General features: G+C 38.6%; 1 pseudogene; it reads right to left on the bottom strand.

Moving 5' to 3' along the window:
• The window catches only part of LOC119586628, an 8008-nt pseudogene that overhangs the window by 6190 nt on the left and 791 nt on the right, over positions 1 to 1027 (bottom strand).

The following is a 1027-nucleotide window of genomic DNA, read 5'->3' on the forward strand; positions in this document are numbered from 1 at the left end:
GATGTAATAAAACTTCACGCACAAACAAGCTGACCTTTTTCTCACAAAATTTGGATTTAATTTTGCATCGAATTCTCCCTTAGGCGACGGCATTTGGGGGCAATTATGGTCTTCTATCAACTTGAGACGTTTTTTGCCAAAAAACAGGAGCATCGTCTGGGCCCTTTTAAAGAAATAAAATAGGCGGAGGGACGGCCCCCCGTGTCCGTCACGACCCCGGCAGGCCGTAAAGGCGAAGGAAAAAATCCACCCGATTTATAGAGGCCTTCTTTTGCTGCCGAGAAAATTCCTCCAACGTCCTCCACTCCGTCTGAAGTGCACGCGTGGGAACGTGTGAATTTTTTAAAAGACTAGTCTCTTTCGGTAAACTTTAAAGTTCACTAAAATTTTATTTTTTTTTTAAAGGGGAAACCCAAAAACGTAAAAAAAATCGAAAAGAATCATTGAACTCTTTCCAGATTTATATAAAAGATAAAAAATATGGATGAGTCTGAAAAGGAATGAAAAAAAATCTTTAAAGATTTACCAGGAAACCCAAAATTTATTAATGCACATTTTTTTTTAACCCCTACCTGTAGGGACAATGGGACGCGTGATGAACGCAGAGTTTTTCCCAGATCTAAGAACTCCGCGATTTTTCCCTGCTTGCTGAAGGTGAGCTTCCGCATAGAGAGAGGCCTCGGGCTTACATCTGCAAACCCCCGCTTTTCCTTTTGAGAACCCTTCTATCACTGCTTGTCTTTGTCGGTCCCTGCATCTAAAAACGAATAGAGAATTGGCCATTTTTAAAGGGTGTTATTTCAGTATGCAGGCATTAATCGTTTGAAAAGGCTAGAGACGTGCGCAGTTGTGACAAAAATTTTTATATCATCATTATTGGATCGGCTTTTATACAAAATAATTGCATTATCACGGACGTAATTTTTATTATCGGCCTAATGACGTCATAAAGACTATTATTATAAGTGAGGCTATTTTTGTTTTGTTATCTTAACATTTTTATTATCGTTGATAATATGATGGGATT

Source organism: Penaeus monodon, chromosome 21 (genome assembly GCF_015228065.2).
Source record: "Penaeus monodon isolate SGIC_2016 chromosome 21, NSTDA_Pmon_1, whole genome shotgun sequence".
Classification (NCBI taxonomy): Eukaryota; Metazoa; Arthropoda; class Malacostraca; order Decapoda; family Penaeidae; genus Penaeus; species Penaeus monodon.